We start from the raw sequence: 26,333 nt of genomic DNA on the forward strand, positions 1-26,333 counted from the left end.
GCGAAGAGTCCGGTGGGCGTTGTTAAGGGCAGCAGCGCCAAACTAGAACAATAACAAATCGACCCTGATCGACCGCTGAAACAGAGCCTCTAATGCAGGGGACAATATTCCTTGACCATTACCATGGAGAATGAGCAACCTACCACTCTGCAAAATGGTGTCGTCCAGCTGACCACCGTGTCCGTGACAAACTCGCCTTTCTCAGATTCCAGCGATGGCAGTACTGGTATCGACGATGACGTCCAATGTCTTCGCAGCAAACGCAATAGCGATGCAGCGTGGAACCACCAAAGACAGACATAGGCTTAATCGGAAATCTCGCTTTATTTGACTTCAATGAACGACGGCCATAAGCGATCCACCGTGTTCGAACCACTGCTTGGCCCCACATCTTCATAGGGACCTAGATAAGAACGAGAAAAGATATTCGTTAAGTGCTTGGCACGTCCCAACGGCGAGTGCTTCCAGAGTTCCATTGGCAAGCTGCAAGTGAAGGTAAGTAAGCGTCAGTTGCTGCTTCTGCGCCCGTCCCTACTGCGTGCAAGCCAAGCGTGAGCAGTCAGCAGTTTCAACAGCACGGAAAGCAACGTTCATCGTAGTCTGATGTGGCCTACAAGCTACTGCAATATGCGCAAGGCGAGCATGCAAAGCTTCTCGATACGCAATAATACCCAAGGTTTGTTTCTCTGACTAAGCGGCCTTAGCATTCCAACATTAGCGTAATGATGCAAAAGAAATAGTATACAGTCAAAGGGGGCTAATTATCAGCGTGCATGTGTGTGGTGTGAATATTATGCGATATGGATACCCTTCGCGTGGTTGTCGGCAAGACACTAACAGCATTGCACCAATGATGCGGCCCCTGTAGTACGCAGCTCGTGCGTCGTAAAAGTAGATGCGACATGCGCACGGTACTGTAGGTCGTTAACACTTACGAATATAAGTGCAACGGAGGTAAAATTTATAAAACAACACAGAAAAAATTTAAATATTTCTTCTCGCGTGGCTAAATGATGTTGCGGCAGGCGACGACGAACCGTAGAGTTCCGGGAGAAGATCAAGAGAACGCGTTTCAGGTACTACCATCGCCCTCAGTGTGAGCAACAACGCGCGACCGCCGTGCCACGCGCCAGCGCGCTGTCGCTCATGCTGAGCGCGATAGTACTTCCCAAACGCACTTCCCAGCAGCGTGGAAACCCGCGCCCATTACGCTTTACTTGACAAGAAAACTTCGAGCAAATAGGTACACAATCATCGCTTCCGGCACTTGGTCGACTCGCACCACGAAGCAACGCAGATTGTAGAAGACACGAAATTTCGTCCGAGTCAATGCGCCCACCCATGAATCGAAAAGTTCAATTGTCCACACTGCCGCCCCATAGTTCCAATTCATGACTTCGGCGACGGCGCGTGCGCGCGTGCATGTGCGAGTTACGTGGAACACGGCGCGAATGCGCAGCGACAAACTTGCGGCATCGCGTCTTGCAGTAGATGACATGTGCAACAACGGCTTTGGCGATAAAGAACAGGCGAACACCTTAAGAAACGACTCGCGACACTTCAAGGAATGTCCGCGAGTATTTCCTTGAAGCGGTCTTTCTTCCCCTCGTCCCCTTCGCCCAGCGCACAGTAGCTGGGCTACCTCAGGGCGACCTCTCTACATTTCGCAATATTGAACTTTCCCTCTCTTTCTCGCGGACCTGCTCGTCGTAAACGTTTCTTGCGTTCAATCAGTGAGTAGCAATATCCATCGGATGATAGTGTCATTCCTTATAATGCGATTATCATTTCTAGCCCCTCGAAAGCGCGCGAAGTACACTATATATCTCTAATCGTTTTTCCCGCCAACTTGGGTCACAGGATATGTGGCACTAGGTAATTGCCGCTGTTCAATTAAACTTCGATGCCAACTAGGAGCGTCGGACTTGGGCCACTCCTCGATCAACCTGACGCCAACTTGGTTTACTGAGGATGCGTCACCAGGTACGTGCCGCTGTTCAATGAATCTCTCTCGAGGCCAACTTCGGCAACTGAACATGTCCCTCTGTGCGCATGTGGCGCGCTCGAATGACAACCAGCTAACCCGTTTCACGTCAACTTGTGTTACAGGGTATGCGCCAGTGCTTCCGTGCCGCTCTTCAATGAACCTCGGAACAACATTCATTCGGGCTAGATGGTGAATGCTTGAATTAGGAAGGAACAGCGCCAACTAAGGCGACCACGACTACATACACAAAAATGATCCATCTCCCTCTCGTGGTCGTCTTAGTTGGCGCCGTTCGTTCCTAATTCGGGGAACCAGTTTCACCCTAACTTGGGTGAATGGGTAGGTGCAACTTTTCAATGAACGTATCGATATCTACTTGGGTCACTGTACGTCTTTTACGGCGACTTGCGTAACTAACGGGTAACTAGATATGTGCAGCTCTTCAACGAGCCTCTTTGACGCAAACTTGATCACTGGGTAAGTACCGCTCTTCAATGACAGCAAAAATCGTTCAAAATTTCTCCGGTGCTGGCGGAGTCGGAGTCGCGTCACGTATATTCAGACAATATCGCTGAGATATATTCACACACGCTTCATGCAGGCACTTCGCTGCAGCGGCGCGGTGCGTCCAGTGGGAAGCGCGAGAGAGCAGCCCGGCAGCCTAATAAATGAATGCGTTTCCGGTGTGTCGTCAGCATTGAGGCGATGCATCATCAGGTAAGAAAATAGAAACAGTACAAAGGAAGGCCATTCGATTCAGCCATAAATTGAAACGTGAAGACTTTCCTACTTATGTTCTAGCTATTTCTGGGCTCCTCACGGTAGAAGCACGAGCGAAACAGGCACGTTTAAAGTTCCTTTACCAACTACTGCATAATTATTTCAAAATTGACATCTTAAATGATATTTCTTATTCACAAACACGACCTACTAGGCACAAACACACAAATACTTTAGCAGAGTATAAATGTAACAACGATGTGTTCAAATATTACTTTTTTTTTTCCGGTTGCCATCCGTGAATGGAATATGTTAGCGCGTCTCATCAGTAGCACTGAGTCACTGTCCGAGTTTGAATTGAAAATTGAAGAAATCTAGCATGTTAAAACTACTAGTGTTATTATTTGATTATGCAAACCAGCATGTACCTGTACCTCGTGTATGTAGTCGCGCATGCATCATAGAATTTGGTGTATATATTATGTAGTGTCAATTGCCTATGAGGAAAGTGCAAGCTGTTACAGATTTGTTGTTACATGCTGACACGTTTTCGTATCTGTACATGTATATAGTGCCCACCTGCTATGGTCTCAGTAGAGACTGGCAGTATTGTAAATAAATAAAATAAACTAAAACATTAGCTGAGTACCCCATGCTGGACACGCACACAGTCGACGAGCCAATATATAGCGTTCCCCGCAAATACTATACTTAAAACAGCGCGTCTGATACAGGGACACACAGATACACAAATTTCACAGGACAAGCATTGTTTCAGTACAGTTCTGAAGATGAACCAACTAGCCCCTCACCAAGATGTGACTAGCGCAAATAATACCAACACCAGTCTCGGTGAGTGGCCTTCTCCTTGGATAAACCGGACACAGCTTTTTTTTTAGCTGGCTCCTTTTTTTTCTGCAGCTGGAAGAGCCTTGCAGAAGAACGACCATCGTGAAATCGGAGAGCCGGCGGCGGCACCACGTTCTCGCGGACACCGCAGCACCTTCACAGGTAACCTCCCACAGTGGTGCGAAACGTTAGGACGAGTACGTACGCAGTGTGTTTAACACGGTCCCCTAATTCCTCAGGTGGCGTCTTCGTCAATTCCTCGTAGGTAACACTTGCCAAAAAGCCTTTCAGAAAGCTAATGCAAAACGGCGTATCTGTGTTGCTACCGAATGGCGCAGTGCCGATGTAAACCAAGCAAGACGGCGAGAGCGCGGCACAACGCAAGATACCCGTGCACGGAACCTAGTTGACTTAAAGGGACACTAAAGCGAAACACTAAATCAGTTTAGACTAATGTATCGTTGTTTGAGAACCCTGCAGGCAGTCATTTCAAAAAATAGTTTGATTGTTAGATGAGAAAATGAAGGTCCAAGTATCAGCATTTTAATTTCGCGCCGAAACCCCAGCGCCGGTATGTCAGCGTGACGTCAGGGATTCCAAAGTATATTTTCGCATTTCGGCCGCGTTGGCTGAATAAAGGTTCCCGAAACTTGCCATGTTTAATAGTTGGTTCCTTTAGAACACAATGTAGTCAATCTGTACCGCTATATATAGTTAGTAGGCCCTAGAAGATGCCATCAAAATCCAAGACGTCACAGCCCCCAGGTGCGGGAACCTAAGTGTCACCACACGTATTTCGTCCTTGCGCTTTTTCTGGCTTACCAAACGTCTTATCGTTGCAAGAGTGGTGTTTTTGGTGTTGTAGAACGGTAATTTACGGATGCAGAAGAAAACATTTTTCACTTTAGTGTCCCTTTAAGCACAGCTGGGCGAAAAACGAAACATCTGGCCCAATCCCCATTTATACGTTAAACGCTAGACTCGAGTTTCGAAGCTTTAAAACTTTTTGTCGTTTCGCAAACCTTCAAAAACAAAAAGAGCAACGAAGTATCCAACGCTCGTATCGTTCATAGCACGAAGGGCGACTAAAATGAGTGAATAAAATCAGGGAAATGCGTTCGAAGAAGGTAGAACGTCAACCTTTCGACGTGGACCTCAACAATACATTGCAGACCACACTAAAGCGCTCATTAAACGCGGACCTCTAAATAGAACGTTGTGTAGTCCCAATTACATTCTTAAACATCTGCTTCACTCGTGCTTTCTATAGTATGGCCATTTTCTTTCTGCCCCCTTTGACACGAGAAACCACTTACTGTCCATGCAAAATGAGCAGAAGGCTAGAACCATTTAGTACTGTGTGCCTTTATGAAGTGTCAGTGTATACCGCGGGTCGTAACCAACGTTAGCCAAGCTGATCAACGAAAATAAAGATTTAAGAAACCCGACACATGATACGATTATAAGACCTACGGTCTTCGGTCGTCATAGGTCTGACGACCGAATCCCGTAGACCTTAAAATCGTTTCTTGCACAACGTCTTTTCAATCTCTCTTTTTTTTTTTCGTGTAACAGCTAGGCTAACGTTAACTGGACACCACATATATCGCTGTCCTGCCATGAACATGTTATTACCTCTCTAAACGACAGTTCAGTAAAGTTGTGGAGGTACAGTGTTCTTTATATTAGTGTCAGATGTTCTCAAAATGGCTTTTATGTTCAAATCAGCTTAAAAAAGCAACATGAAAAGTCACTCGCGCATGAAGTGCTCATCTAATTGATAGTTCAAGTTCCTTGCGAGTAACAAAACGAAATGCAATATTGGCCGTATTATGACCAGCGACGCCAACTGAAAGCGATTAGATACAGATAACGTCTGTTACCGGTACAGTAACATAGAACTGAAGAACTAAATATAAACTGCAGCTTTCATTATAAAGAAGTAACGGTAATTTCAGCTACAGTCGTCAGCAATATGAAGTGGGACAGGGAATTTCTTCACGTCATTTCACGTCCTTCATCAATGTTTTTAAGCAGACTACATCATAAACAAAAAACACGAATCGTTGTTTGTCATGTTCCTACATTCGAACCGACACATCACGCGTTATATAGATAAAAAAAAAAAATTGTGCTGACACGTGTACATTACATTATCGTACATCTTTCCACTTCGTATCGCTGTCCGAGGTGGCCCATCAGGGCAAGCTGGGAAATGCTGCAGGGCGAGTTTTGCGAACGTTTTAAACGGGATGATTGTGCTTGCGCGAATGTGCACAAAAGAAAATATACTATTAGACAGAGAATCGGCTAGCAACCGCAATGCAGGGGGAGAAACAAAAATCGTACTTGTGTCATGAACCGGAATGCACTTTAAATGTCTCGCTTTGGTTCTCCACTAGCTAACGTAGCACAAGCCGGCATGCGTGTAACGGGAAATGTCACGATACTAGCGCTAAACATGGGAAGTTCATGAAGAAGAGAGTGTCAGGGAAAAGCAACGATTGGCATGCAATATTTTTCAAAGGAATGACTTTTTCGGACAGTTAGGAGCTTGGTCTAGAAGAAACTGTAGCGCTGCTGCCGTTCAGCTACCACAGAGAATTCAGTGGTAGTACATGGGTTGGTCTATCTTCGCGTTTGTGGTTAGGAGGTTAGTGCGGCACTGTACATTGTCTATTTCGAAATCCTATTTTTATAAACGCATGAAGGCAATAATTTACCGCGCACATACATAAAACCATTGCGAATTGTTGCTTTTATAACGCAATACTTTGTTGACAATCGTCAATTTGCAGTCAGAGACGTTTTAAATTGGAAGAACGACGTTTAAGAAAATTAGTGCACTACCAATCATTAGCAGGCTTTCGTACGAAACCGGTTCACAGTAAAGTCGAAAACGTCCGCTTCACGCATTTACCTTTCTTTCTCAAATGAAACGAAATTTCATTAAAATCGGTCCATGGTTTATCTCAGAAAAGCGTTTCTGCGTTTTACGTGTATTTGGATAGGCCGCGTCGGAGTTGGGTCCGAGCTAAAGCTTCCTCTTAAAGGGACATTAAAGGCAAATACTAAGTCGACGTAGACTGTTTCAATACCATTTCAGAAACCTCGCAACGCTTGTTTCATGCCAAGAATTACTCTACCAGAAAATTGCGCCTGAAGGGTCCGAATACCTTTTTCAATATTCAAATCTCCCGCCACCCATCCGGGGGAGTGGTGACGTTGCATACACGATCACCGCCCTTTCACGCCGTCGGTGAGTAGAAAACGGCGCCCGACAGACGGCGGTACCGAGCCAAGGTAGATTCGCCGCTGCAGCAGCTTTTTGGTCAAGGTGCGTAGACCATGCGGGCATCCCGCGACATCACATAACAGTTGAATTCTCTGCTACTTGCAGTTTGTGCGAGTCTCGCGAGTCAGCAAGACCAGCGCAGCACTACGCGATAACGAAACTGTTGAAACGCGAAAGCGTGGGCGGCGCGAAGTCGAGCGATAACGGAACCTTTCGACCGCCGGCGTCGTTGTCAATGGCAATTTCAACGAGCTCCTTTTTCTAAAAATGAAATAGAGCTGGACAAGTAGTATTTTATTTCGTCTTGCACAACAATACGAGGCTGTTTTGTGCAACGAGTGGTCGAGTACTGGTGACAGAATTCAAGTGAGGAGTGCTTTCGTCATCGGGCAAGTACTTCATGTCCCGAGGAAGTCTCTAATCATGTCCTGCATTTACCTCAATGTCTCGATTATTGAAGCTCTGTCCGTGATAATATAGACGCCTTAGCGATTCTCGAGCACTAATCTATCCCTTTAGCTTTACTCAATACTTGCCTTTAATGTACATTTAAGGAGTTTGCGGACAACGGCAGCGCTAGTGGCGTCATGTAGCAACGCTGTTGTCAACTAAAACGTTTTTAATTTTTGCTGCGTGGCCCGAAATTCTAATAAAATAATCATGTTGCCAATACGTTTACGTCAGCGGATAAGCGGAAAATACAGCCAGTCATGCAATACTAGTACCGCACCTTCACGGGAGATGGACGCAAAGGCCAAACTTCTCAGCCATTAACGGCTGTTGCAAAGCAAGGCAAGCGTAATTATGTTCTTCGGGAGATGCTTATGCAGCTGCCTGCTAGCGCCCCAAGTAAAGCGGTCCAATCAACATAAATAACGGGCAGTACATGTCCATCAGGCTTAAGCGATCGCATGGCTCTCCCAATAGCATATCTAACTTTTTCAATGCAGTTTGCCACCGCAGATTCGTTACATGTCAAGAATTAGGCTAATTTAAAGCAGTAAACTGACATTTTTAGCTTCTGATTGTCCGAATCCTCTACGCTTTAGAAAAAAAAAAAAGGTAACTCAAGCGTCCAAGCGCCCCAAATGAAGTACTACAGCAACGGATGAGTTTTTTTTAGAAAACAGTTTCGGTACACAAGCGGCAGATGCGCCCTGTCAAAGATCATACTAGAAACGCGCGCATTTCTTTTTTTTTTATTTTGATAAGCAACGTATTCAGGGCCGGCCTCATCGCAACGCGACGTCAGCAAATTTTGCTCCGCGTCATATCACGATAATGTCAATGACGCCAGGTACATTTAGAGACGAAAAAAAAAAAAAAGCCCTTGCCTTTGCCAAACCATCGTTTTGCGAGCGTGAAGGGCAGGGTAGTTTTCTAGGATTTCACGTGCGTGCCAACACTGTCCCATTGCGAGCCCCCACTGCATGTCACACGCCAACAAAACCGAACTTTCGAGCGAAATTCGACCCGTTCACACCCACTAGAGGCCACCACACTCGGGCATCCTCCTAGGGATATTGATTCTGTCGAAAATTTCAAACTGCTCTCGCCGGAATGAAGGTAAAACGGCGCGAGCTGCGCAATCAATATTTTCCCGCGTTAATGGAGCGTTATAGTGCATTCGTTGAACAAAAGGGGAGGGGGGGGGGGGAAATCGACGATGGAGAAGCAACACTTGTGTCTAATAAATCTCGCAACTTGGAGGGTACGATAAATCTAATTTTACGAACGCCTTGCCAATTATGTCCGGTTGTTTTCACTCGTCTAATTCCATAATCTCGCAATTAAGAGAATACGATAACATAGCATTCATTTCACGATGGTCTTGCCTATTATGCTCCGTTATTTTACGACAGGCCACTTGTATACTGCTGTTGCTTAGCGCTTGTCCGTATTCGCATTCTTCTTTTTATAAACTTCGTTTACAATGTTTGACGAAACAAGAAACAAATGTCGGTATTAACGCACGAGTGTAGCCTGGAGTCTTACCCACGCGTTCAGAAATGCAGCTTAACTTGGAAGCCCACGCTTGACCTAATTTAAATGCCGCTGTCGTGAACGCACCAAGGGAAACGCAATGAGCTTCTTGGGCGCGTTTGCAGCAGGCGTCATTTATATCAAGTATGGGCTTCAAGATGCTTTTGAGAATATGGGGGTTAGTATTTTTCAATGGCTGCGAAATCGCACGCGCCAGCACTAAACGAGTTTCACGATCGGCCAGCGGGGGAAGCGACCTCTCCTGCCCAATTGCGACGAATCGCTTCGCGAGGCTCGCAATACGTCGCCTCGCACAGACCAGCAGCGACAGCAAGGCGAGACACGTTCAACGGCGACGGGATTGATGGATGGCACTTGGTCGCCGACCCCCAACGCTGGAACCCAGAAACTCGAGTGAAAGTGCGTTATACGCCGCCTCGTTACCGTCGCTGCTGGGCCATACTAAGAGCCAAGACGCTCAAATGGAGTCGAGCGTGACACACGTCTACGAGCGTCCTCTTCCACCTCTGGGAGAGGGTGCCGTGTGCACCCAGAAGCATTTCCCAGATGGCGTTCCGTGAACAAAGGTTCGGGAGTGATTTTGCGCACTATCGACCTCAAGGAGACTACGAACGCTCAGATTGGAAGATGGTGCGCGACCGCGGACTTTACTGGCCTAGAGATCTAAGAAAGAAGTGTGCTGGCCAGCAGCTCATGCTACAAGGATTTACTGTGCTCCGTGCTCACGCCAGTACAACTTTTTCGATGGCAATAAGTTTGCCTTTCCAATGTAAAACAAGCAACCCTTGTCGAGAAGGCTCGGACGAAGGCGTGCGCCCGCTTTGCCTCCGTGTGACGCCCCGGCGGCGTAGGCTAGAGAACGACCCTCATTATGACGCCAGACTCCGAGGCCACGAACTCCGAATCCTACAACAGACGCCACCACAGCCACAGCTTTTTTTTTTGTTTTTTAAAAGAGTGCTGATTACACAAATATATTGGGAAGAACAGTTTTTGAATTTGTGGGGCAGTGCTGAAAAAATTCATCGAGGAGTGCGCAAGTGTTGATAATCAACGTAGGGAAGCTGTTAGCGTTTTCTTCACGCAACATGGTCGACATGCTCGGATGCGGAAAATTGAGGCGAGTAACGACAAAGACCGCGTACTCAAGCTCGCAGAACTGCTGAAACTGCTTTTTTTTTTAATAACATTTCGATAAAGAACATCACGGAACGGTTATCCATCAACACACTATAGGAGAGCAAAAGGTTACTACATATCACCCCCGACAAATATATTATGAACTAGACCGGTCACACTGGACACGTGAGGGAAGATGGCACCTAATATGCTCCAGTCGGCAACCTGGCAGTTGATTTCATGAATTTACGTTTTGTTCATTCTAACTACAGTATGTGTGGTGATGAAGTCCTCATGAAGTCCAGGTGAGCGTTCGGCATGCAACACATAGCTATTACGGAAAAAAAAAAAAGGGAAGCATCAATATCGACAACCAAGTACTTGATATGCGAAGTCCTGCGGCTGAAAGGTCACGACTGGTCAAATGGCTGCGTAACGACCTTGAAATGTAAGCGCACAACAGCTTCAAAGACATGCATTATCCAAGAGCTAAAAGCTTAATTTCTTGGATTCCCTGTCTGTAGTCCAGCGCCCAGGTTCTCACGTACTCTTCCTTCCGCTGCTCCTTGCTGCTTAGATTCGAGGCTTAGTTTCGCGCGCAGACAGCTGCTAGTTGTTCGATGAATGTAGGGATGCGTTTAGCACAGTAACCTACCTATGATAGGGGGCAAAAGGAAACGTTTACGCTTAGCAGACCGGCACACTCAGAACCTTACTTGAAATCAGCAATGCCTCTCGGCGCTGTTGACGCTACCGAGTTCCACAGCGAAATTGTAATGGGCGCAAAGTATAATGAGTGCAAAAAGAAGACACCGACAAGACTTAACACCTCCAGCGTTCTAGAACCAGGGCGCCAGTGCTCTTCAGTCCGGTCTTTTTTTTTTCATCTTTATTTTTCTTTATACCATAAACGAACTGGCTCAACAAGAAAAGAAAAAGCAATACAGCTTGCGTCGGAGACCCGACCCTGAAGAACGTGTGACCAAGGCGTCCGTGAGAACGCGCAGTAAGGCGACAGCGCTGTATACGGAAACGTGCGTCAACATAAAAACAATAGGAATACTGACTCAGCCCGGATGAAATGAACCATTTGAAAATATTCGGTTATAGCGAAGGAATCGCACCCGATTCATCGGAGGGAGTGGGCACCTCCTTTCTGGATTGTTGCGCGTGACTACTAAACACGTGCTGCCGCTTCTGGCTTACTTTCCGAGCAACATGGATTCAGAACCGTTTAGAGCTCACCATGGCGACGCCCAGGTCATTCTCGTTATAGTGAAGCGTTTCGTCAGTCTTCGGGTAATGACGAAACGGACACCTACAGACTCCCGATGGGTACACGCGACCGAAGCGCTACCGCATCTTTTACATGCATTCTACAGTAGTCTTTATGGCTGACGTCGCACAAGCTTATTCGTCTGTTTCAATAAAAAAGCACGAAGGCAGACTACAGGAAGCGTTATGTATTTGAAGCTCTGGTGCGCATTCGCATTTTCTTAAGCTTAGTTTACTGTAGCTTTGAAGGCGTCAAAGAAACAGACAAACGTAACGTAAAGAGGATGGAAAATCTGGCCCTTGCCATTGTTCATCTGCTTCCATACTGTCTGCGTTGCTTTCCCTAAGGGCGTCTTGATGCCGGCGCTAGGATCAGTCGATGCTACGGTCCCGTAATTCAAAGCGGCCTGTCGTCACGCGATGCAGCCACGCGCGGTATCCGGTGCAGTGGTTTGACTTGTAGCAGCTGTGCGCAGACAGCTTCTACTGTAACCAAGCTCGAAGAAGCCACATAGAAGAAAGGAATAAAAAAAAAACTCGCACGTCACGACCAATGTCGCTGGCTTTGTTCCAAACAGCAAGCGGCCACGTTGCCCACATGGGTACTTAAAAGTGTGGAGACCATCCTCGCGTGCATATGTTGCAGTACAGCCTAGCGAATTCACCGTCCATGCGCATGAGCAAACGAATGCAACTGTCTGATCCATTCGCAGCTAGGCGGCTCTTCAAATTCTCTTACGAGCCTTAGTTCCTACACACAGCCACAACAGGTGGAGAACGTCCGTTGTACAGGCTGCAGTAGCCCACCGCGGACCGTACACATTTGAACTCCGCTTGTAGACTATGGTTCCACACGCCGATGCACACAAGCGCCGCTGATCACACCTCCTCGGCAGAAATTAATCCCAACGAAATACAGCACGATAAATCTGTGAACTATATCAAATTCTTAAGCGCAAACTGACCGATAGTTTCTCTTCATTGTTTCAATGTTGAAGCTGGTCAACGCGTTTACCTGACCCAAATGCGAAGTCACCATGGAAGCGTTGTAAAAGCAGCTCGAAGAGAACACAAGTGATGATTGCAACGAGAAAAGTGTACCCACCCGTACGTTCCCTGCACCGACATCTTGAAAGTGCGAGAAGACAGCCACTGCTAAAAGTCGGAACAGAACAATGCTTCACCATAACTTTGCCGCTTACCGTTACAGAAGTGGTCACCTGGAAGTTTCGCGGAACCGAAGTACACTCCGCTTCACATATAGCAAGCAACGCTACGACGGCTAGGGTGTAGACAAAGTTCCGTCACTGCTTGCATTCACGACAAATAGTAGTTCGTCACATACGAAATACATGTATGCTGTCATGATTCCGTTTGGGTTGGGAGGGTGATACGCACAGTAGAAATGAAGGGGACAGTTGATCAGGCGCTTGGGACTTCGGACCACATTTGCTGGGCAGTCCCACAGCGCGGGCGCCACCAGGACCGCATGGACGACGCAATGGTCCCACAATTTTGGCGGCATCTTGCGAGAAGCTTCCGTCGCGAGTACCTAAGACGTGCGTACTTGCGAATCCTGGAAGGCTACATAAACATACTGCCCGGCGTCTGTGCTCCTCGCGACGGCATGAGCGAGCGGTCGCAGACTTCCGAAGCATTGCAAATCGGTCTAGGGCGCGTCGTGCCGTGTAAGTACACTTACGATAGCGGACATCCTTAAAGGGACACTAATGGCAAATACTAAGTCGACGTAGACTGTTTAAATACCATTCCAGAAACCTTGCAACGCTTGTTTCGTACCAAGACTTGGTTTACGAGAAGATTGTATCTGATGAGTCCGAATACCTTTTTCGAAATTCAAATCTCCCGCCACCCAACCGGGGGAGTGGTGACGTTGCATACGCCGTCACCGCCCTTTACTACCGTCGGTGCACAAAACGGCGCCCGACAGAAGGCGGCACCGAGCCTAGACTTCGCGGCGGATTCACCGCCGCAGCTCCTTTTTGGTAAAGTGTCGTAGACCGTTCGGGCATCCCGCGACATCACATGGAAGTTCAATTCTCTGACACTTGCAGCTTGTGCGAGTTTCGTGAGCCAGCAAAACCAGCGCAGCACTACGCGACCAGGAAAGTATGAAAACGCGAACGCGCGGGCGGCGCAGAATAGAACGAAAACGAAACCTTTCGACCACCCGCGTCGTTGTCAACGGAAATTTCAATTTCTTTTTTCTAAACATGAAATGGAGCAGGAGAGATAGCATTATATTTCATCCTATAATACAATATGCGGGTGATTTTTGCAACGAGTAGTTGAGTACTAGTGACAATGTAACTGAGGAGTGCTTTCCTCATCGGGCAAGTGCTTGAATGTCCTGGGTAAAGCCTCTAATGTCCTGCATTTACCTCGACTTCTCGATTATTAAGGCTCTGTTCGCGGCAATACTGACGCCTTGGAGATTCTCGAGCACTAATTTATAAGTCTAGAAGGACTTAACGTTTGCCTTTAGTATCCCTTTAATGTTGTGCCGAGACAAACAGTCGACTTTGTTCATTGACTGATGTTTAGGTAACTAGCCTGTGTCATTTGTGTGCCGGTCTACACGCGTGCTTGTGCCCTGTCCTTTGTCATATGTGCACAGTCTTCCCTGATGCACGCGTCTCGATATCCTAGCTAGGCCCACACTTTCTGTCACATATGCATCATGGAATTCGATGTACTACTAAGTACCGTACTTCTGTGCCGCTAAGTATGACACACTTATTACGTGGAAAGCGTCGCAGATATGAACTTACACTGAACAAATGGGGCGACCTTTCTACGACCAGCGGCCACAGCGCCCCGCTTGCACTGGCGACCAAAACAGTACGCCGCATACTAGAAACGCAATGGTGCACAATTTATGCACGATTTGACGGTACCTTTCGTGTTGAAGTTGTGGTAGAATATGAATACTTTAGCTATTTCATAGAAAGCGTCGCCGATCAACAACTGCACTACGATGCGCACGGACCGCACAACTTGCGTAGCAGCGTTGCCTGTTGAGTATGAAACGAGTATTAATTCGCGCAGTTCACCCACTTCGCCGGGGCGAGGCACGCGGAAACCGACCGGGGCGAAAACTGACAGTTTTTTTTTTTAAATATATAACGGTTATTCGGTACTCCCGGTCACGGTCGTTGGGCGGCACCTCATCATCGTTCACAACTTTGCTGCAAGCGACACAATGTGACCATTTTTTTTTAACCACACAGCGCAAGAAACGCTCGCGTTTGAACACGTTCTCTTTCTGATGGACAAGAAACTTCACATCAATGGAAACGTTCTCGACGTCATCGCCAAATAGCATCATATGCCATCGTTCCAAAAACAGCGCCATCCGATCAGGCTAACAGAAGTCACAGATAGTGTAGCAATCGACGTTAATGTTTTGCGTGCGTGGTATCTTATATAGGTAACGCGTACCATCAGCAGCAGCCTATTTTTATGTCCACTGTACGACGAAGGCCTCTCCCTGCCATCTGCAACATCCCCGTCTCGCGCTAGCTGATTCCAACTTGCGCTTGCAAATTTCGTTTCATCACCCCACCTAGTTTTCTGCCATCGTCGACTGCGCTTTTCTCTTGGCACCCATTCTGTAACTCATGATGGTAATGCGCATATAGATACACAAAAACTTGGCCAAACGCTTTACTCACACTTCACGCGTACCGCTTAACTGAACACAGCGGTGGCAACAAGTTACTTGGCGGTTGCTAGAAAGCATACATTCCATATTCCGGAACATGAACTGTGCGTTACACCGACGGGGTAGGCGTTCAGGAAAAAGCAGACGGGCGCCCCGATTCGGAGACGGGTATGCAAAGCAGACTTGCTCGTCGCGGCGCATGGCCGTAATACCACACGACAGTGCAGAACGGCGGGGGACACGGTTGATACATCACTGCGCCGCCAACCAACGGGAAAAAAAGTTTCCTCGAGTTCAGAGTTTTTATAAGGTTAGATCCTCCTACAGGAAAATTAAAATCAAGGCCAGAGGAAAGGTCGAACAGGTGCCGATCAGTTGCACGCGGCCCAGCACCGAAAAACAGCATTTTATCTCTAGCGTCATGCCCCGACACGGAAAAAGCCACTGCACTAATTCACTACGCATTAAGCTTGATCTGGCGATTAATCTGATCTACGCAAGTACTGCGCAGTTCAGAACACAAGTGTGTAAATTGTCAAGATCGGGAAATTCACAAAACAGTGAACAATGGCGGCTCACGTGAACCTTAAACGAACGATCGAAGTTTTGAGCATTTTCGAGAATCGCAACTATACAGGTAGGACAAACAATACGTCGAGACGTAACGTCTTCGCGGTGAACCAAATAATTAATAGATCACCACGAGACCGCAACGGCCGAAATTGTCGTGAAATAATGACAATCCACGCTTCTATTGTCGGGCAAGTGAATCGGAGGTACAGGGTGGATAGCTGCATGCACTCAGCGAACGAAGTGCGAGTTACAGCAGTAGATTCTTTTTTTTTACAGTCTGCAATGCCTCAAAGGTGAAGCACCCTACATTAGGAAAAAAATAAGAATCGGGAATAGAATGTCAGAAAACTGCCGCCCAGTATCAGTTTCAGAATCAGAATCAGTTTTTTAGGTCGAAGTCTGCCAAAGTTGGAATTTCAATAGCTTAGACGGCGCTTAAGCTTCGCTTTTACAAGTGGAACGCGATAGCATTCAAAGTTCACCTAATGCTTCTCAAGGTTCCCGGCAACTGCAGCTTACGCAACCGTAATGTTTAGTGGGAAACGCTGGCGGTGAACGCCGTATGCACGAAGGAAAGCTTTCTGGTAGAAACGCGGCCTCTTGCGTGGGCCGATCCCAGAGGTGGTGCACAGCCACGTAAAAGTAAACATTTGATGTTTCTGTTACTGTTTCGCACTTTTACTATTAGTCTGAAAAGATCTAGCATAAAAGGCATGCGCTGTCGGTATTCTATTTCGATATTTTTTGTGGGCCGTCATTCGAGGAAAAACTTTCAAGAATGCAAGACAACGTATGAGAAACTTCAGCGATAGAATGGTGTGGCATGAAACCCGCATATACCGCACGCCATAAAGCAGGGCGTGGCATATGCAGAATTACGCAACTTTTCGCTCAGTGACAACCAAGCCGACGCCGAATCTCCTGCGACGCGGGGCCCTCAAACGCGCTCGCGTTAATACAGGACAGTTCCTTGCAAACACCGAGGAGGAAAACGTACGGCGTTTGCGCTTTTCGAGTATAACTCCGATCCACCCAGACCTTGAGTCCCGCCGTGCTCACAGCCCTTCCAGCGACGCTGAGTACGTAAAATTTCAATGCATCCGCGTCACCCTGCGACACTTCCGCATGTAACGCACAGTACAGCAAGTCATCGACTTCCAGGAATGCAAATGTCAAATGAGAAAGATATTCCTGTTTAAAAAAAAAAAAAACCCACGGCACAAGCGGGGCGTACGGTGCAAGTCCAGGACATTCTTGAAGAAAATCTCCCACTTCAGCGAGACACTGGTCAGTCAAAGGCCGTATGACATGACGCAGCACTAATGCGCTAGCAGCATTAAGCTGCATGGCAAAGGCTCAACTATAAAAGGGGGCGCACGTCCCTGATAACGGACGCCCAAGAAGCGCCCAAACATTCTGCGAGGCAAGATAACGCTGCAGGGTACAACGTGACCAGGATAGCTTGAAATTCGAATTTAAAATACATACCAATCGCCTTTCGTGTACTTGGTACTTTCACGCACGATGGCTCATAAGGCAATACTTACAATGTCGAGCTAGACTGATTATTCTAGAAGTCCATGGTTTTCTGTGTGCCAACTTCACGTTGTTGCATAGCAAATTGCCGCTGGTTCAGAATTTGAACCACCCGCGCCACAACAGGCGAGTTGACGTAATCTCCAGACGTAATCTCCTTGTGAAATCTCCGTGCATAAATCAGTGCTGACGTCGCACTTCAGATACGATTTTGGCGGTGGACTCCGATTTTCCACTTTCGTCATTTTCCGGCAACAAATTGCAAATTCGTTATTGCAAAGCCGAAATTTTCAATCTAGCCAGACTTCATTTTTTCTTTGGTGTCCATTTAATTTTTACCACTATCACAGAAATGAGTGAGCAAACGTCGCTCCCATTGCTTTGGAACGTCTTGCTGACGCAGCCAGCACAGCACTTTGCTTTTGTTGAAATGACTTCCAATGCGGGAAATGGATGCTTTAATACCGGCCTTTCTTACACATGTGATAGTAACTAAGTCAAATCGAGGCCATAAGCAGGTGATGCAGAACTATCCGGTGTATTTTGCCGAGTGGACCTTGTGAGGTAGGGTAAACAATGTTGGCGATGCTTAAAGCCATTTCTGGCAGATGCCGTTTCTTCCGCAGTCAACAAGAGTACGCAGCACTGCGTCCCACACATACGAAGACGCACTTTCTGGAGACGAACATTATTCGGCATACCGACGCTACCTTGTAAGCGATTTGATTATACATCAGTGTATTGCAACTACAGAAATGTGTCGGCAACAAATAAGCGGGAATGCTAAGACCCATGAACGCTTTCAATGTTACATTCGTACATCTTTCCTAGTAGCTTAACAAGCCTTGTTATTGCAGCCCAGTGGTGTTCAACAATGGACATTATACGATCCTTTACAATTTCCTGCAGAATTTTAAGGGCTGCCAACGTTTAAGGTGCATCTCAGTAGCGCAAGCACAGCCTACTGTTACGACTGTTTCACGTGGAGCGATTTTGCACCGCCGTAAAATCACGGCTTTCGTATGTGCAGTGACGTAGCAACAGAGGGGGGGGGGGGTCATATACGTCTGAAGACACCCGGAACTTGATATCCTCGCCTTTCTCGACTACAGCCGGGAGGGGGGGGGGGGATGACAGAAGACCTATGGACCCCGGGTGCCAGACGACCAAGCAACGCCACTGAGTATGTGGGATTCCGCAGGCAAGTTCACCACATGCGCACATTGAATAATGGCACTCAGAAGGGGATCGACGGCACATTTGCCGCGCATGCTACGTGCCAAATCACGCCACGTGAAACAGGCTCTACGCAATCGAAGACAGAATGCCACCCGGCAAAAAGATGCACGAGTTCTCTGATACTTCTGCGCTGCCATTACATCAACGACCGACTGACATTGTTCAAGCACAGCATCCTGTGATTTCACACCTAACACACTCGAAGCGCAGATTTTAAACGACAGCTGAAATTCGCTAACAGCGTATTCTCTCGCGGCTCTCGTCTTCTCGCCGGAACTTCGTGCAGTCGGTTTCGTCTCCAGCAAAGGACCGAGCGATTTGCCCTTCCCATCACACACTCGAGAGAAACCATGAATGGCTGAAATATGACAATGATTTTTTGACAGAGTGGGCTCGCTTGCAGATGTTAGAATCATGATAAGCTGCAAAAAGAGACTCGTCCCCGAGATATTACGATTACTTTCTTACCATTTGGTTATCCGGATTAGGCCGAGTTTGCCAAGCTGCCTATATGTGTGAACGGTGCAAAGCTATGCGTAAAGTTATTGTTGGATACATTAGAAACCAGGGGGGTTCTCAAGCTTTGATAACAAGAAACCACGCATGTCTAGGCTCCTCTCTCCGTCGCTCGGTTATCGCTACCCTGTTACAATAAAGATTAACACCTGAAGCGGTGAAAGTGCCACACAACATGGCAGTAGTGATCACGAAATGGAACACATTATCTACATTCGAAAGGTGTAGCGGCGCCACGCGCATGCCAAACGCAAGCGTTTCAAATGGCAATTCAATTCACACATATGCAGATTTCAGTTTCGAATGCGCTTAAGTTATTCTTGCTCGACAAGAAGTTCGGTGATCCCTCTTATACGGCTCGTGAGTGAAAAGTCATGCCGACTACTCTTGAGAGACCATGGCATAAAGAACACGAAATAGATAGTATGCACCGCTGGGCCATTAATTGCCCAGTTCTTGGAACTCTGCGGTAAACAGACGCTAACTACACTGCTCGCGAACTGCTCGAGAGCCCCTTGTTTGAGTGTAGCTTCACAAGTTTGAAGCGAGGAATCGCATAATCCTTTCCAGACGCAAGCAAACGTAAGCAAGGTCTCGGGGAACACAAGTGCACCGAACACCCCAACCGCCTTAACGCCGCTCGGCGCAAATGTAAAAACCTACGCGGACGCTGTGAGCAAAGAGCTCTACTGCTGGCGATGCTTGGTGCTGCGTGGTCGCAGCGAAATGGCACATCCAAGTATTTTCGCATGTCCACGGCTGGCTGGACGGGTAGTCCAGGGCCTTGGACTGCGTCACATTTCAGAATTCCATGCAAAACAACAACAGCCAAGAAAATGAAAGACTCGTCTTTATATAAAACCAAACTCGTCTCGATTCACTTTTGTCGTTTTTCTTCTTTCCCGTGGCTATGGCAGATCGTCTTGCAGCAGGAGTCTTCGGCCTCGTCCACGAGGCACCGTAGCACAAGTGCTTGAAGACGCTTCTTCGAGGCTACGTCCGATGTACCCGGAACACCAGTCCACGAAAGCTGTTACAGCGGCATCGAAAAGTTGGCGTCCGGGGCGCCTACTGTAGACGCTTTTTTTTTTTTCGCCGCCACCTTGAAAGAACTGAGCGGTTATTTTTTATGGCTGTATGCCATGGAAAAATGTTCCACGCTAATGCAACGTCATCTGCATGTATAAAAATAATTTCGTGCTTGTATTGCAGCAGCCTCTGCTCAAAAGGTAAGCGTATCTTGCAACTAACGGACATTTGGGGCTAAATGAATGCACAGTGCGGAAATCGCCGGCCCGCTATGACGCATAACACGTGTTGCGCGTACCTCTAATGAAAGAACATTGTTTGATCCTTTAGTCACACGCTCGGAAAGTAGCAAATAAGATGCAGCAGCAAAGAGCCGTGTGCGTGGAGGGGGGAGGGGCACTCCGTAAGCGCACAAGGAGCACTTGTAGTGGTGTTAGTAGCGACTACAGAACATAAAATGATCAATCAACTGAAGAGGCCTTACTGACAAGTTAGCGTTAACTTTGGCACTTTTTATAGGAGTACCAAGCCTTGACGGAAGTCTTCAGACGTGAGCAGTCTAAACTGGGCTGCGGGGCCCCAAGTTAATAAGGAAGCATTCTGAGTAGCGAAGTCGAAATTAGGGCCGTCAGGCAACTAGGCCGATAGCGAACTATTCGAATACCAACTAGGTCAGCTAAGCCAACGGGCGGAGGTTTGACGCTTCAAAAAACAAGAGCAGAAACGGCTGGCGACACCGCTGTATTTCCGCAAAGGTGCTGAGCGTCGGAGGTTGTGCCAAGGCCTGACCGATGCTCAAATGTTTAATAGGAAGGATGACATTCCGTTAAGTCAACAGAAGCAGCCTGGCAACTTTGAAGATGAGCATCCAAATGCCGCGAAATTTCCTAATCGGCACCACGTTATGGGCGGGAAGAATGAGGTATGCCAAGTTGCGGGTATAACAAAATTACCCAGTTCACACTGGAACTAAGCGGGTCAAACACGTACATGCCGACATAAGCAGAGGACATGAACATCGACAGTGATACAGGATCTGTGGCATTCATTTAGCCCCTTGTCATGCGGTCCGAAATCGGGCACAGTGCGTTTGTTACTTTGTTACGTCCCATCATTCTTGTTCGCTTCTTTCGGTGGCCGTTTCCTGCACGCTTGTGCATCGCTATCGGCGCTGTAGCAATCTAAAGCGACTCCTCTTTCATGGAAGAGGTACCGTAAGTGCCACCTGGCAGTCTTCCGGGATGTCGGCGGCTCCTGCAGCACGCGGAGCAACTGCACCTCGTGCGGCATGGCAGACAAGGCTCCCAACGACATGGCCCCGTGCGTGCGATATGTCAATACGTTAAACACCACGTCGGCAACGTACGCAAGACCCGGTGTGCCAAGTCCTCTGCCGTGCAGTATGCAGAACACACTGGCAGTGGGGACCTCCAACAAGTGACCATACTTCACATCTATTAGCGCGCAATATGTCCCCTAGAGCGCAGTCTGATCAGCCTATGCAACGGAAGCGATTGCCATAGCATGCAAGCGCCTCGACAGGGGCGAGGCTCTCGTAATGAACCGACCATCGCCGTGTTTAACTATTTTAAGTGGTTACCTTTCATAATAGCCCCACAACGCCCCAGAGTCTAAGAAAACATTTGAACAGAACTTTCACAATCAACAGCCACGAAAGAACGCCAATCCTATCATGCTATGAAGGGTAGACTTGGGTATGTTGGTAGTCCATGCTTAAAGAACAGCGGGACAAACGAAGAGACCCACACAGCGCTGACTTCGAACAACTGTCTGTTGTTGGAATTCAGCTCTGTGTCTTCGTTTGTCCCCGTCTCTCGCGCTGTCTTACATTGAAAATTTTATCTTCATGGCTTCTATGCACCTGCGGTCGGTCAAACTTCTGATGACTTGTTTCCTTGAATATCGAGCTAATTGTGCAAAAGTGTACCACCCCAGACAACGGTGAATTTATATCTGGGGGCACGAAAGACCCCACCCTTGTCGAAGTGCCAACTGGTCTCATAATTAAGCCGGCTCAGTCGCTTCCGCTGTTGAATCCGATCAGACCACGCTCATTGACCGCTTCGACGGTTTGGAAATCTCAAGTACAGGCGCGACCACTGCTAGTGGGACCACGGGAGCTCATGGCCTCCCTCTGCGTAGCGCCACCACCGCCGCCTGGTTAAGTTTCCCACGGGCTCCCATGCTGCCGCTCTCAGTAACCGGGTATGTACCAGGCAACTCCTTCCCATACGTTCAGCGAATCTATCAGCGAGAAACCGCCTATTTAAGAGTTATTTTCTGCAATTCTCGCCTCCATCTAGCGGCAACACGTCTTCATCGGGACCCTAGCACCGTCTGGAATATTTCAACTTGCCTCAAAGTGCGACTAATTAGCCATTCGTGTGATCATGACTAAGTATCACGTGTATGACAACGCAATGCTGCCGAATATGCTTATCTGCATGACTGTCTACGGGTGATCATACTTAGGTTACAGGAAAGTAAAAATTGTTGCAGATAATTCTACTCCTTAAGCAGTTTTATCTAGCAGGCGGACATTAATTAAAAAAACACTGACTTAAATAATTACTTTATGGCCATTATTGCAATTTACACATTGTAGTCGGTGAGTTTGCAAGGCATATCCATTCAGAATGAATTTCTGGAATGACCAGTTTGGAGATAGGCAACATCAAATTTACCGTGGGAACGGACTGTTCCAATTTTTACCCAAAATTCTCTCTTATGCATTCAAGCAAAAAAGTACCTGGAACACCCATGTATTTTGTCCCACACTTTAGGAAAATATATTGAAACTTGCGTCATCCTGGAAATTAATTTCACGTCAATACATCTTGCACTCACCGGCTACAATCCTTAAATTGCAATATGTACCATAAAGAAATCAGGAACTTAATTACTGATTTTTTGTCAGGAACTTAATTACTGATTTTTTGTCAACTAGTCAAATGTGTTTCGACTTTGTACTAGTAATGTCCACCTCTTCGAATAATCCAGCTCAACGACAAGAACTGTGAAATCTGCCACAGGCAATATTTGAAGATTTCGTAAATGTGATCCCCCGTACATTGAAAAACCCAAATGTGCAGAAAAATGTCTTGAGACACTTATCACATTTGGTTTTGCCCACTACTACGTGAAATGAAGGTGCCTCTTTTGCTTGTGTGCATATCGGAATCTATGAAGCTGTTTCTGATCGTGATACAAGAACGCATGCTTTCTTACTCGGACATACCAGCAGTATGGCTACACACTAGGACTGGGATAACGTAAAACTATAGGCAGGGCCCGAACCATTTTGACCAATCACAGGGGGCTAATGGTGTATTTGGAATAAAAACAGAGCGCAATAGTCTTGCATTATCCCGGCCTAGGTCTAAGGCATCTTACGCACAGCTTCATACGAACATCCACACTTGCTTGCAATGGCAGAAAAACTTTCGCAAGTTATCGGGCAGTTCCGGTGCATACACCGAAGCATACACATCGGTTCTTGAGAGCATAAGACCAGGCAAGCCATAAGTATGGGTGCCCCACCCTTCTTTTGCTCACTTCCATGTGAGGGGCAGCCAACAGGATGCCCATTTTTGCAAACCAGTACCTTGGTGTGGGTTTGATGCAATTTAGGAATCTTGAGCCACTCGGCAGATTCTAGTAGACTGTTCTGCTGTCCACAGAACTTGTGGAGTCTGCTGTTCTTTTGATTCGTATGCTATAGTGGATAAGGCCAATGAACCCACAATATATAATGAATGAACAGGTGAATATTAACTAAAATATGCACGCAAAGCTTAGAATTGAGGATACATAGTTGCCTGTGCGTATGCGTCTGCAAACAGCACACAGAAGGCAAGGGCTTCAGCGCAGTGGAAGTGGAGCTTTGTGCTAATAGCGATTTAGCACAACCTGTGTACAAGAGTGCCATTCGAGAGAGACACCTTAATTAGATTGTACGCAAAAAATAAAGGCTTGCGGACGCAATTGCGAGCCTATGGCACGATAGCGTTGAATGTTCCCTATGCGCGCTGCAGGTCCACAAGCCTGTACTATGGCACTGTACTAGAATTATTAAGGCAAAAGTTCCAGAAGCACCTTAATTCTGCGAGAAACTGTCCACTATCACGGCTGGTTAACCCCACAAGGACCAATGCATCCTTCCTGCTTAACCAACTTTTATAATGAGAAATTTTGACCTATAGATGGAAAAAAACCATGTCCATTACAGTTTTATGATAAGCAGCAGCGAGTGCTCAGTTGTGGGTAGTTCAGCAAACGAACCAATAATGAATTGAACTATATCAACTTGCATATCATTTCATTTTAGTACAAACGTACATTCCACAGCCAGAAATAAAAGTGAACAAATTGTCATTTTCCAGGATGTGGAATGGTGCTTGGGCTTTGTGGGGTACGCTGCCTCTAATACACACAATGTAGCCCAAGAGTGGGTGCAGCCACGTGACAGTGTCAATGTATTCCTGTTCCGAGGCGTCATATCTCACATCTGTATCCTAGAACGTTCCCGAACTCCAAAATGTTGACAGCAGTGCCAGCGCTTGGCAGAAGCAGTCACTGCGCTTCAATGACACTCCATGGCATTTTTTTTAGAAGCGCAGAGTCTTCCACCGAGGGTTGGCACGGTGCTCAACTCTGTGGAGGGGAGGAAGTGCAATTCGATGAATGTTTAAGAGTACAGGGGTCAGCCGTCAGCGTGTGACATTGCGAGTGTTAGCAAGAAACTAAGGACACGCACGCCACGCTAACTGGCATCGAACAAGCAAACTGCCCAGTGGCCGTTGAGTGGCATCGAGAAGGAATACACGGAAGTGCGCTTGAGAAACCATAATAAATACGATCTCAAGATTTCAGATGCGACAACCAACGACCACAGGGACAGCCAATGTTACAAATGAATTAGCAACAGTGGCTAGTGCAGTGGCTGTTAAAGGGAAGACGATTCTCCACAATGAATTTCCAAGTAGTTTGAAGGATTACGATTCTGCCACGATTGCTTTCCAAAAAGATTACTTTAATAGGCGTACAATGCCAGCTAACATTTCTTTGTGCACCGAGCCTTGACGTATATACCAAAAGCATGAGAAATCCCTCGTCATTTCCACGTGTACTGTAAGGTGCAGTAAAGCAGCTTTATCTTGTAATGCAATCATTAATAATATAGAAAATGCTCACAGCTCGTACGAGTTGTTTGCTACTCGAGATGTAGTATAGCATAGGTAGCCACATATTGAAGGGTGTGCACATAATGATGCGAATCTCAACTATGCAAAAAATTGCGTTAGCAAGTGGCAATCTTAATTGGATAACTAGAAACTTTTGAATGTGCAGGGCTCTATTACACATAAATACTGGCTGCACGTAGGCTGACTAAAGGAAGTTTCAATATGCATTCAAACGGTTGTAACTGATCAGTGGGCTTCTTCGATTTTCCACTTCTGGCTACCCGCAGGCTGCCAGAGCCAGCCAGAGCGTCTTTGTTTTTCTCAGGTTGCTCCGCCACCGTGCGACGCACTTCCGCCGGGCGTTCATTTTGCTCGGGCTGGACGGTTCTGGCTACCTGCAAGCTGCCAGAACCTGCCAGGACGATTTTGGTCTGGCTGCTCTCGGGAAGTTCGCTGGCTAGCAGACGACTAAAAGAGGCGATGGGCACTCGCCACCATCTTTGCGGGGACTTCACGGATTGCAACGTGGGCGCCTGAGGACTTAAATTTACCTCACTCAGCCAACTGTCTAGGGTCATCTTCGGATTTGCTTACTTCTAGTGTTATCTTTTTAGATGCTAACGCTCCATTTCACATCACGAAGCGGTGTGATACGAGCCGTGGTGAACCGTTTGAAGCTTTTGTGTGTGTGTCCCCAGATTGCTTCTTCGCGGCGGTGAACAGCGCGCCGCGCTCTCATGCGTGCATGTTATCTACATCATGTTCCACGCAAGTTGTAGACGCTCATTCACACATTGCGGTACTTTTTGGGTTCGTCTTTCTCAGATGGCGTTCCTTTTCACGTATCTCGCGTATGTACATCTCTCCTTTCTCTTCAGTTAGCGAAGGCTTTGCAGCTAGCCCGTGTTCGCTCCGTCTCTCCGTCGTATGCTTAGGTGGCAGCTCGAAACCGATGTGCGTTCGAACTGCAGGCCGTTGATCTAAGAATACACTGATTGCACTCGGTACATTAGACACGCATACGTTGGCTTATTGCTCTCATGATTGTGACCAACATTGTTTTTTGTGTGAAACGTTTCGCTGGTCACAGGTGACATGCATTTTCACGCACCAGCTGCGTCCGCAGCTCCTTAAATGAGAAGCACCATCGGCGACAACAAATTTTCTGAAATCGAAGCCCGAGCAGGTAGGCGCAAAATTTTAAGCGTATGAGACGTACCCGATAACCTGCTTTTTGATGTCTTGTGATGACACAACGCCAACTCGTCAATGTCGCCGTGATCGCTGCGAGCAGGGATCCTC

General features: G+C 47.2%; 1 pseudogene; it reads right to left on the bottom strand.

Moving 5' to 3' along the window:
• Positions 1 to 305: 305 nt before the first annotated feature.
• The window catches only part of LOC135898364 (non-POU domain-containing octamer-binding protein pseudogene), a 60,398-nt pseudogene continuing 34,370 nt past the window's right edge, over positions 306 to 26,333 (bottom strand).

The sequence above is a fragment of the Dermacentor albipictus genome, chromosome 4 (assembly GCF_038994185.2).
Source record: "Dermacentor albipictus isolate Rhodes 1998 colony chromosome 4, USDA_Dalb.pri_finalv2, whole genome shotgun sequence".
In the NCBI taxonomy this organism is placed as follows: domain Eukaryota; kingdom Metazoa; phylum Arthropoda; class Arachnida; order Ixodida; family Ixodidae; genus Dermacentor; species Dermacentor albipictus.